We start from the raw sequence: 12,640 nt of genomic DNA, 5'->3' as shown, positions 1-12,640 counted from the left end.
CGGTGAGTCAGGAGGACGCATTCTCTCTGGGGAAGAGATAAGTCCAGATTCCAAAGTCCTCCACCCCCCTCAGCTCCTTCTTCCCTTGTCATCCAGGACTCAGTTCACACAGCTGCTGGACTCTGTGGTCCTTAGGAACCTCCCAGGTTTCACTACCAATGATGGATTTGTCCTGCAAACACCGTATTTAGTGGCCCTGCCTTCATGTAGTGTGGAACAGTGAACCTTGCAAGCAGCAGAAGCTCCCAAACATTTTGTTTTGTACATCAATGGGCTGCAGGAAAAATTATGTATGCAATAATAAGGCACATTACAAATGGTTTTTCAGTGTAATTTCCAAGTTGTTTACTCATATAAATTCAGTGCATCATTGGTATAAAAATCCCAAAGAACCCCAGGTATTCCCTGGATGAGCATTTTGTCATCGCAGTGTCTGTCCTAAGTTTTGGGGACAAATTAGACAAATGTAAGCAACATAGATACTCAAGGAATCTCACAGTAACCATAAAAATTGGTATAAAGATTAAGAAAGAAAATGATTTATTTTACCCTTGGGCTTTTCCTTCAGCTCCACTGGCCTGAGCATGGTTTATTCTTGTAAGATATACCAAAAGTTGACTTGGAAAAAGACCTAGAGAAAGAACAGACAAATCATTCTGAGTAAGTGCTGTGATTTGCAGTACATCAGTAGCCAGAAAAATGTGCCCTCCTCCCAAGACTGGAGGCTGCGTAGACAGGGAGAGATGTGGTTATCTGAGCAATGGAAGGGTCTTTTCTGAGTGAGGACCCATCTCAAAAACAAAGTGCCATCACCTACTTCTGATGACCGTATGTCTGGAAAAATTAAAAAGATAATAAACTAAAACTACCCTTCCTCTGTGCTCCCATCTGTTGGGGTGTCCGGGAGCTCAGTGGTCAAGCTGAATAACCCCAGGACTCGGGACTTCATGGCCTCTGGTGCAAACCCCAGGTGTGCTGTCTACAGGCCAGGGAACGTGGTCACTGACTGCTTGATCACCAAGATGTATTTCCTTTATTACTATTGTACATATGACAATAACACTTTACTCATAGAACGATTGTGGTCTGACTGCTCATTCTAAGGAAGCAGAATGCTAAAATGAGTGTTCAAAATGGAACCCCAGGAAACATGTAGAAAAATGGAGGGGTTGAAGAGAAAGAGAAGGAGTGAAGGTGTACCCAAATGTCCAAGGAAAATACCAGTCCAAGGAGGCACGCAGATCGCAGGATCTGAATCCTGAGGTCTGCAGACAAGGAAAGGTGAAACAGGCAATGAGTTTGAATGAGGGACTTGTGAGGCTGGCAGGTGCAGCTGAGGGACAGTTCTGCACATCCCCGGCCCAGCCAGCCATGCAGGTGACAGCGGCGGAGGTCCCGGAGCTCTGCAGAGCACGGGCGCTCAGAACCTGTCTCCCACCTCAGAGCTGCTGCCGTGGTGAAGTCACAGGCATTCACGAACGCTTTCGGGTGTGAGACACTGGATCTCATGTGAACCAGGACCCCGTTCGGTGGCCAAGATGTAATCAAGCTTTAATTCTCCCTCAACCTAGAGCATATAATGTGAAGCTCAGAAATCTGACTTAATTTGCCCAAACTTCCATAACTAATACAATCAGGTTCAGAGCTGGAAAGAATGAGGCTCTGGTACAAATAGAATGTGCTTAACACAATCAGCGAGCCTACATACTTGAACAAGAGAATCTCTAAGGAAGTTATAAACAAAACAAAGAGTTTTTGAGCCACTCTAAATCTGCTGAATTAAAAATCCCTGTGAGTAGGAGTAAGAATTTGTATTTAATATCTTGCTTCCAGTAACAGTGAGGCATCTGCCCCAGAGTAGAGGAATCATTTGGGTACAACGTTTTTCTTCCACAGATGCATCGGGCAGTGGGATCCTGTTATCAAGCCTAATTACTCAACCAAGTTAGTCTTAAGCCAAGGTTATAGAAACTTTGATCCTTCCTTTTAGGAGCTGTTAAAATACCTGTGTTTTTGCTCCTGTGTTTCCTGACAATTTTTTTCTTTAGAGTTATTCTGTAATATTTATTTAATTTTGACAATTAAATAAATCTTTTAAAATCTGAGAAATGCTGCACCATAAAACACGATCTTTCAGTTCTTTCCAGCATAAGAAGTCAAGTAGCAAACTAAGTTATTTTATGAGATTTATAAGAAACTTGAAGAATTTGGGTGGCACAGTTTCTTTCTGGGTCTTCACCTGTCAAATGGGAACAGTGTATCTGCTCTTCAGGGTGCTGGGAAGATGGGATGACTCTTTCTGTGACTGACTCAGGCACACGAACATGTACTCACTGAAATCTGGTTACATTCATCTACTGCTAGAACTGTTTGCAATGAATTGTTCTTCAGTTAATCCTTCAGTTCCTCTTTTTGTAATCCACAGTCAAAATCATCTCTAGAATCTCTTAAAGAGTTGAGTCTCTTTTTATTAGTTTTTAGGTTTTCTGTGTGATCTCTAGTTAACCAGGATTACTTCTGTGAAGCTGTATTTGTCAGTGAAAAGTAAGTGGGAATTCCTCAACAATAATATTATCTTAAGAGATTAATTAGTTTTGTTCACAGGATTTGTGCACATTCAGTGAATTCTAATGTTGCTAGAAATACACTGAGTTTAACTATGGTGAAAGCTATTCTTTATTTGATATACAAGGAATTTCAAGATCTGGTATAATCTTTTGGTTTTCTTCTAGGAGCAGAATTAATTTCTGAATGGTGTCTTATGACATTATGAATGGAGGAACTAGAATTTATAATTCATTCAGTGTTAGGTGGATTCTGGCTTCACTATCATGAAAGTTTACGTGTGCTCCAGTACCCATCATGGTACCTTTTAACCAGCAGGCACAGCAGAAGTTTATGGCACAACTAACAAGTGTTTCTTATTGATTACATTGATTGAGGTGCCATAACAGGAGAAACAAGAATCTGAAGTTCTCTTTATCCAACTCTTTTCTTCTTTTTTTTTCCTATTTCTATACTGTTTCTCCCTCCCACCTGGCACCACTAGCTGGCGCAGGACTGGCCGATTCTCTGCCAGGCTGGCCTGTGAAAACTGTGATGCCAGCAGCTGGGAGAAGATGTGCAGGTGGCAGCACCCAGAGCCGCCCTATTTCCATCGTCACAGTGAACAAGTCCTACCTGCGTCTGGGTCTCACTTGAGTGTTCTGTAAAAGACAATTTTACATGAAAAATAATCTGAAAAAATCCCTGCCACAGTGATTTAAATAAAGTAAGCGGGATTTTTAAATATTCCCACCCTTGTTTTTGCAAGAATGCGAGCCACACTAGAAGCACATTCCTTATTTTGTAGGAAGATACGTGTGGTGCGCACCTCCCCGCTGGGCCAGGCTTATCCTTAAATTCACTGTAGCCTCCTTGTTCTCTCACTGTGCTGTAGTATGAATTCACGGCACACCCTCCCTTCGGAACACACGAGCGCTGGCGTTTTAGACTAAGATGAGTAATATTCACACAGGACGGATCCAAATTCAAACTAAATGCACATTTTTGCGTTTGTCCAACCCTAGCCACGAATTATCCCGGGCTATCAATAGAAGAAGAAGAGGAGGGTCGCTATCTGTAAATCCCTATTTGTTTTCCCAAATTGCATCTTTGGCAACGGGTGTGACAGAAAAATGTTCAACATCCCTGGTAGCCTAACCTGCCAAAAGAGATAAAGTCACTTTGAAGTCCAGAGACCAAAGACTACACAGATTCTTACTCAGTTGGCCTTAAAGTCATTTCTTTACAGAGAGAACTGGGGCTGAAACAGCCTGTCTGCTTCACAGCCTCTGGCGTGTCTAGAAGATGAGCCCCGCTGGCTCCAGGAGGTGACAGATTTGAAGTTGGTAAGAGTAGCAAATGGTCTGTAATCTACTCGGGCTGGTGAAGGCAGTGACGATATGGAATAAGCAGGGTCCCAGTCAGTGTCATTAATGTCTGCACGGGTCGTGACCGGCATGTCTGCACATGTCTGCACCGACAGCACGACAAGGGGCTTAGCTGCACGACTCGGTTCCTCCTTATTGAGAGAAGTAAGTGCATCTTGGTGACATTCCAGTGAGTGGTCACTCAGGCACCACCGTATCTGGGCTCTGACCCACCTGCCTTCCCTGCCATGGAGCCCCCTACCCTTCACCCTTCCTGTGTCCGTGGTCTGTCTCCTTGTGTGAGTCCCCCTGGACCTCCCTTTGGGTCAGCTTCACCTAAAACATGGTCCATAGCAGCTACCCCCCCCAACAGACGGATATACACATGAAAACTGCCTTATAGGGAGTCCAGAGAGCAAAAGGCGCTCTGAACAGACCTGGCTGTGGCTGTGGTGCAAAATAAATCGCCAGAGCCCTGGCCTTCAGCAAACGTCCCTGCCCCTGAAGACAAGATCCGAGCAGCCAGAGCGGGGTCAGAGGCGCTCACCCCAACCCTGCTCCCCTCTGCCTCCTCAGCTCTCATCCTTCTTAGGCAAAGATTTGTTTCCTCAGCCACGTTTCTCTGATCACCTACCGTACACCAGCGCTAGAATAGACAAAACATATGTAATCCCTTCACTAATTCTCAAATATATTACTTTTCAAAACTTTCAATGATGAAAGAAATTAGATTTTAAGAAATCAGCAAATTTCCCAGGCCGTGTGCTATCCTGGACTAGAGGTTTTCAGTGAGGAGAGAGTTTAACTCCCCTTCTCCCTGGGTATTAGGCAATAGTTGGTGACACTTTGGGTGTTTAGGTCAGGAGGAGGGAGGGACAGGATTTCTACTGGCATCTATAGGCAGAGGCCAAAGATAGTGCTGAAAATCCTACAGTCCACAGGCCAGCCTCCCACAAGGGAGAATTAACCAGCCGAAGCGTCAGGAGTGCAGAGTGAGATGTCCTGGGTTACTCAGCCGCTTCGGACCGGGTGATATCTGTGGTTGAGGCTGTATATTTCAGCTGTGAGCCAGAGTTTCTGGCTGCGCTCTCCTGGAGTTGGCAGTTCAGTGTCAGACTCCTCCCTGCCCGCTGGCCAGGTATCCAGAATGCCCACTGTCTTGAGCTGTGATGCTGCCGCCGCCCAGGCATCCCTGCAGAACTCCACGTCAGAGAACATCTCTACCCCAGGAGCCCGAGGAGCTGCACCCTCAGGACTCAGCGCTATCCTGCTGAAGGAGATCCTGACTTGAGGAATAGCTACAAAGCTGTTTCCTTTCAACGGGTCCTTGACCCTGGACTGCTGAACGGAGGAACGGGAGCCACTCAGCTCTTTCCTGGGAAGGAGGGCACTTCTGGTGGGGCAGCTCCTCTGCAGGGAGGCCACGGTGGAAAGGTGCACTGCTGTGCCCACTACCGGAGGGAGTGACCTGAGTGTTTCACACCACGAGTTAGTACAGAGCTCCTTTAAGTCAATAGATGTTTGCAATGGTAAACCTTAAGCTGGTGGTATAAACAACTGTCTTTACAGCCTTCGGTGAAATTTATTTAGCTTATTTATTCACTCAAAAGTGTTTCTGAATACTAATTGCATTTGTATAAGTGACTTAGTAAGGTTGGGGCTGTGCAGGTAACAACCCACGAGGGAAATCAGAGAGAAAGGGACAATCAAATGGGACAGGGAGACAGGTTATTAGAAAATGGAAGAGATACGAGACAGTGCCCAGAAGGACATGCCAACAAAAGGAATGACAGTCAGGGGAGCTCAGCGCATGTGAGGCAGGTGGGGCGGAGACTGAACTGGAAAGAGAGCTCTGTGGCCTGACACAAGGGGCGAAGAAAAAGACTGGGCGGGGCAGGTGGGGGGAGGTGCCTTGGAAGGTGGCAGCATGGCCCAGCTGGACTCACACTGAGCTCAGGGCCACACTGCCCAGGGGTCCGGCTCCGGTTTCTGAAAGCTGAGAACAAGAAAGACCAGTTAGGACATTGCTACAAGTGTCCTGAGCTGGGCAGGTGGTGTTTGGGGCAGAGACTGTGCAGAAACAGTGGCTTTAACACATTCTGGGGTGGAGAGAAGGCCAGAGACCCACGATGCATGAGCAGTGACAGAGGAGACCAGGGCCCATCACCTTTCCCAGCCAAGCCACTGACTTGGAGCCGTTCCTAAGGTGCTGATGGCTCACTGTGCTCATCTGTACAATGGGAAGAATCTTTCCACCCTTCTTACATTGGAGTGTGATTTTGAGGACACAAAAATTGTTTGTATTTCATGTAAGCCTATAAAGCATGATAAATATGCATTCTGTAAAGGTGTCCTTCACAACTTTCATTGTAAAATGTTCATCTGTATGGCTTTGTTATTAGTTTCTATATGCTGAGATACACCTACTGTGCTCTCTGATGTCCCTGGGAGGATTACAGATTCCTGCTTTTACAGTTAAAGAGAATTTACATGGTGTTTAAAGTGACAGGAGAAAAGGTGTAGCTCCTCATTCTCTGACATGAACCGAGCATCTCAGTCTTGAAATTTACTCTCACGGCCATGAGAAAATCCGGACCAGTCCAGAGTACTGCTGCCAGGCTTGGGGAATTGGGAGTAGACAATGGAAACTTTCTCCTGGCTTGTTTAACTGAGTTGCCAAAGAGTGGCTAAGTCTTACCAGTCTCAGCATGGTAATTATCCAGATGGCTCCAGGCCACAGGAAAAAACCTACTGGCGGGCTCTTCCTCTGTGGTTCCAAAGTGATGACCTTTTTAAAACCCCTTTGTAGTTCTAGTGAATGGAGTGATGATTGGATGAGCCCAGCCCATGTTTACAAAGAAAATACTTTGGGACCAGAACTCAGAGGGACCAGCTGACCCAGCCCCAGCTTTGCTGCTTATCAACAGGATTCACCTCTAGAGGGATCTCTTTCCTTGAGCTTGATTTGAGGATGAAATTAATGCACCCATTTCAGAGATATGAAAGGAAGAAGATGTCTTAAATATATATTTGTAAATTAAGAAAAGTAGGCAGATGATGAATGGATTGATTAATACTAATAGTATTTCCATGAAACAGAGAAACTATTTTAAAAATATAAATATATATTTTTGTACCCACGTACCCTGTGCATATGTACTCACCCCTAACATGCATGGTTCTCACTTGGAAATTAATAACATTTGTTGTAAAAAGTATGTTGAATTGGAAAATTAATGACTCAAATTTGTCCATCAACACAAGTTCTAAAACTAATCTTCGAGGCGATACAAGGACCAGTGTCTGATTACAGCTTAGGACACTCAGAACTGGCGTTTCCCCAGTGAACCTCAATTCTCACACGGATTTTAAGGAGGTCACTGAGGGCAGCTGCTCCCTGCATAAACGCCGACTTGTTCCTGGTTGTAATCCACACAGCAGCAGGGTTCAGGGTGGAAGCTGAGACCTGTGGTCCTGGTCCCGGGCTCCTTTGCCCCACCTTGTAATCTCTTTACCGAGCAGCACAGCCTCCTGAGGCAGGAAGTGAGGGGCAGGGTTCCGGCTGTGCTTGGTGGTGCTGGGAGTGAGCCCCGCTGGGGAAGCAGGGCAGCTAGCGTCGTAGGTGTTTCATGTTTACCGCGCTCGCTGTTCAAGCCACGAAGCAGTACAGACCCGATGCACATAACTGGGTCATGTGCACAAACAGCTAGTGAGCATTAAAACAAGAACTACAGGTCACTCCCTTTGGGGGATCTGCCCTCGCTGGGACACTAGCTGGTCACCCAAGCTCTGCTTTCTGTCTGGCAGGGGGAGAGATGTCAGGAAACAGTGCAGGATGGAGTGGCATTCCCTGTTTGTCAAAACATCTTGAACAATTTTTCAAACATTCTGGGTTTGTTACAATCCAGGCTGAGTCATGCCAAGCAGTTTTGCTTAATTTCTAAACCCCTGAGTATTTAGAGGGAAATTTAATCGGTATTTTTCTGAATCGTTTCATTTAACTCATCAGCATGCTGTTTCATAAGAGCTATCTGATGCCAAAGAAGGACTCCTGTACCAACTTAGAGATTTTGCTCTAAGAGGCTCTGAAGGGCAAAGAACAGAAAACAGAGCAGAGACCGGGGGCTCTGTGTCCTGGACACGAGATCTAGAACAGCTCTGCATCCTGTGCCCCGAGCGCCCTTTGTCCTGGAGCTGGAGGCCCTGCTGTCAATCCGCCTTAAAGACAGTGCCAGTTCCCACATCTGCCAGTGGCCGTGCTCTCTTGGTCACTGGGGCAACTTGAACCCCCATGGTGGAGAAAAGAAGACTTCTGCTTAGCACAGACTACTGGACGTGGTGCTTTTGTGACTATGATTACAGAGAAACACATATTCCTAACATGTACTGCTACAGTGAGCACAGCTGTGCACCCTTCCTTCCGTGCTCAGGGTGGCAGTCCTTGATGATTCTTTGAGGCTGATGGCATGGAACTTAGTTAATAGCTAAGATGCTGAGATTGGGGGAGACGAGTCAAATACTCTTCGAAAAGCACCCAGCTAGTAAATGGGAGCAACGCAGCAGGAACAGGTTCTGTCGACTTCAAAGTGTGCATATTTCCATTTGCCGTTTTTCTTGCTGCAAGAAGTATTTGGTATCGGTTATAAATTAATAAGAGTGATGCAGACACTTGAATAATGCTCAAGCATGATTAAAGGGATCTTAATTATACACAGTTTTCAAGCGAAGGGCTTGAAGGCTTTTTTTGATAGATAGATCTTCCATTTGTCTCCAGAATTTTTACAATAATACAGATGTGAATCTTGAAATTCCAGAATAGTAGATGATTAAAGGTCTCCGAGGACAAATTCAGAGGCATGATTAAGATCACATTTTAGTGAACTCTAAGACTCCTTGCTTTGGCTATACCCGATTCTTTGCTCATGGAAAATGTTTGTGGCTAGCTGGAAATTCCAACAGAAGTTGCATGCCTCGTTCTTTCTGTCTTCTTCTCCTGTTTGTAGATTCACTTGCTTCCTCATACACTCACCGATTAATTTGTTCATTCAAAATGGTCTATATCGGCACCCCTGTGTGAATAACATGGAACCATCATCCGAGGCCCTGAGGAATTACAGTTACATGGAAGGTGCAACTGCTGTCTTTAAGGAATCACTCATGCACATTAAGTGCTGATACGATTTCTGTCTAGATGTCCCCCCAAAGCCTCATGCAGCCATGGAGGGTGCACTTTTCAGAGGTGGTTGAATCTAGAGTCTGTGATTGATTCATGGTCCAATGCTGGGATTAAGACTGTGAGTGTTCCACCCTAGGGCGGGTAGCCTGCTCACACTATAAAAGTAAAAGAGGTCCCCTCCCATCCTTTCTCTTGTTGCTTTTTGTGTCTCCCATTGCCATGGTGATTGCCCCTTTGCCAAGCCACCCTGCCTTGGACCCAGCTGATTGTGCCCTGAAACCACCAGAAGTGTGAGCTAAACAAACTTTTCCTCCTTTAACTTTTGGTTTCAGATATTTTGTCTCAGCAGCAAAAAAATAACTACGACAAGACTCCATGATGTTCCAGAGGATGACAAGGCGGCGGTGACCTCCGTCTTCATGCAGAGAATCCAATTGGAAATGCAAGGTTCTTGGCAGAAATACAGAGACAATGGCTATAAAAATGGCACACAGGCCGGGGGCACAAATGAGCCAGATGGAGAGGGCTGAGTAAACTCTCCAGGCTTAGAAGGAGAATAACAAGTCCTGCAAGTCGGTAGAAATGAAGTTGGCCCCCGTTCTAGAATTAAGTAGGTGTTTTGGGGCAGGAGTTGTATCTAATCTCATTTCGCGAACAGTGATGACGTGTATGGAAGGAAAGCAGCTGGGCCTCCTTAAGCAGAAGGCGACGGTGGGTTTGGGGGTACCATGCCTGCTTCCCAGTGATGCCATGTGGGCCCAGTCACTTTGTTTGTCTGGGCCTCATCACTGTCACCTTTTAAACAGAGAGAAACCTGATGTCCTCCTTGCAAGATTGCTGTAGATCAGATGAACTAAGAAATATAAATATCCTCCTGAAGAATAAAGCTTTCATTACACTTTAATGATTTTTTAAAATATTTTTGTCTTGACATATTTTACTTTGGAACTTTATTAAAAGAAAATATGCTTTATGCACCTATGGGGCTTCTCTAACTTGTGGATGGTCATGTTCTAGAATACCATTATAATTTATTTAAGAGTAGTTTGTAAAAGATTTCTCAAGAAAAATAGCACAGAATGATGCCCCAGCTTGGATGATAACCCACCGGCACTTGACGCACTCCGTAACTCTGGGAGAAGGAACAGTACTGAGACTGGCTGCTGGACCAGCGGCACGCCCCTTCATGGGGTGGCGCCACGGGAGGATGTGGGTGCTGGCGAGGGTGGAACGGGAGACCCAGCAGCCCCTCCGCAGCAGGGGTGTTCTTCCGCCAGAGCTGCACCCAGGCCACTGAGCTGCAGATTTTCCACTGCTTGGTTTGTGATGACAAACTTCAGGGGTAGCATCTGTTGTTCATCAGGAATTTGGGGAGACGGAAGATTTGTTCTCTTCCTGTAGTGCTTGGGATCTGAAAAGCATCACCTCTCTGGACAGATTCACAAGCCTAGTTCATGAGTAATTTTTCACATGCATGCTTCATAATTCCTCTGCAGACCTGGAAGCACCAGAAAGGCAGGGATTTTGTGTACCTTGTTCACCGCTGCAGATCGAATCCTAGCATATATCTTGATGTATCCTAGCCCCTCAGCATATATTTGAAAAATGGATAAGTTCCACCATGTAGCTGCCATCAGCCTTAAGGTTATCAGTAAATTTTATTTGCTAAATTATAGAGGAAGGAAAGTTGCCATATTTAGGCAAGTTCGCAGAGTTGTGGGCTTGATTGCTTTCTACTTTATCTAGCAGCTCCTTTTTAATGCGTTAGGAACAAACTGATGGCTTCTGTCTCTCCAGACCGCCTTTTCCATCCGCCACCTGCTCCTGGGAAACGCTGGGGTGGGAACTCTGATGCAGTCCTCGGGGGTTGCTACTACCCTTCCAGCCCACATCGTTTTACTGTTTTTCCCTGTCTTCTAGACTGGGAAGCCCTGAAATCCTTTCCTCTCGGTAAACCCAATACCAGCTGAATGGCTGGCACAAAGTAAATGTTTAACTGCTCCAGAAAGAATAATATCCAAGATGTCCAGGTCTTAGTCCTGTGAGTTATTGAGTTTCACAAAAAAGGGGATTTAAGGTAGTGATGGAATTAAGATTGCCAATCCTCTGACCTTAAATCAGTGTGAATATCCTGGATGGTCTGGGGGCACCCAGTATGATCACAAGCGTCCTGAAAGCAGAGAAAGAAGCAGAGGCTTGGAATGCTGCAGTGGGGTACGGGGTGGACCCTGCTGCCTCTGAACTCAAAGGGAAGGAGCCACAGGCAGCGGAGCATAGCCATACCTAGAAACCGGAAACAGGAGCGGTGAGGAGATCATTTGTGCCTGAGAGTCTCCGAGGGGCTGCGTTCATTCTGATTTCGGGTGCAGACTCGACTCAGACTTCTGGGTCTGAAGTGCTGTAGCCAGGCTAGCACTTGTTCTTGGCATGATCATGCATGTTGGAGTGGGCAACTTTCTGGTCCCCATGATTCTTTAGGAGCAGTCAGCCTCTCCTTTCCAGGTTCACATTTAACTGAAGACGGAGACTTCCAGACGCATCCTGCTTCACTCTCCTCAACCATGAGGCCTCCAGGGGAAACAGCAGCATCAGCACGGGGCCTACCTGCAGCCCTGCGGCTGGGGATGATCCTCCAGATCTCTTTCCCACCTCACTGCTCTCCAAAGTGTCTACGGAAGGCTCACTCCCAACCCTAGGTCAGCTGAGTCAGGCTGGACCACTGACCCCTTCCCCAGCAGTGGCTTAAGGGTCCACTTGCTGGATGCAGGCCTCCAGACCAAGATCCAGCATTCCGGGTAAATGCTCCTCCTACCTCTCCCCATGTCAGAGCAGGAGCCAGGGGCAGGACATATTCAGAGTGACTTTCTTTTCCAAGGATCTAATTGTTCATAATCCACACCATCCCGTCTCTTGGAAAGAATCTTCCTGGTTTCTTCAAGACTTTGAGTTCATAATACAGAAATCCTCTTTAGACTCTGTTCCAATTAATGCACAAAGGAGGAAGCAATCTTTGCAAAACTGTCTCATTCCTCTAGCTTCTGTCTCCCTGTCTCCTCTCTTCAGTGCTCACGTGTACACACATGCACACACACACACACACACACACACACACACGCACTTACCTCACACAGAAATTCAGCTTTGTGTCTACATAATGTAAAGCCATTGAAAAACAGGAAATATTTTAATATGTAAAAAAGTGAAACTTTTAAGTGGAAGATTCTTTTATAGGAAGTCTTTCTCATCAAACAATCCCCAACCTACGTGTCTAACTTGACCCAGAGATTTTAGGGTAATTGGAAGAAAGCAGAACTCACATGTGTATTCCACAGTGGAAGGTGACCCTGTTTGTATAAATGTGGGCTGAGAGGTTTGTTTTTATGTTCACCGATAGTTAAAATGTCAAGAGTCCAAGAATATGATGCAAGTGCGTTACCCAGGGAAGGCAGCAGTTCGCTGGGGCTCCAGAGAAAAGCCGAGCACATTCTCCTGGAAGGGTTAACACTGTGCCAAATGGTTCACCTTCCCCGTATACTGCCCTCCCCCAAGCATG

The sequence above is a fragment of the Cavia porcellus genome, unplaced genomic scaffold (genome assembly GCF_034190915.1).
Source record: "Cavia porcellus strain 051 isolate PalLab524CR breed Dunkin Hartley unplaced genomic scaffold, mCavPor4.1 scaffold_1, whole genome shotgun sequence".
NCBI classification, from domain to species: domain Eukaryota; kingdom Metazoa; phylum Chordata; class Mammalia; order Rodentia; family Caviidae; genus Cavia; species Cavia porcellus.
Note: the sequence above shows the minus strand (reverse complement) of the source record.